The following is a 235-nucleotide window of genomic DNA, read 5'->3' as shown; positions in this document are numbered from 1 at the left end:
TCACATCGTGTATACAGTCGGTGGGCGGGGCCATAATGACGACGGCCGAGTTGCGCTTGCGTGCTTCTAGTAAACACAGAAGCTGTCGAACGGCGGTCTGTCGAATCAGCTTTGACCGCGACTCTGGAAGACTTGAGTTGAGCTTTTCTCTGAGAAAAGAACAAAGAGCGGCACTGAAGTCATTCTGAAGAAGGGAAGATGTGTTCAGAGTTTAGCCGACCGGATACGGCGAATG

Source organism: Pseudorasbora parva, chromosome 3 (genome assembly GCF_024679245.1).
Source record: "Pseudorasbora parva isolate DD20220531a chromosome 3, ASM2467924v1, whole genome shotgun sequence".
Lineage (NCBI taxonomy): Eukaryota > Metazoa > Chordata > Actinopteri > Cypriniformes > Gobionidae > Pseudorasbora > Pseudorasbora parva.
Note: the sequence above shows the minus strand (reverse complement) of the source record.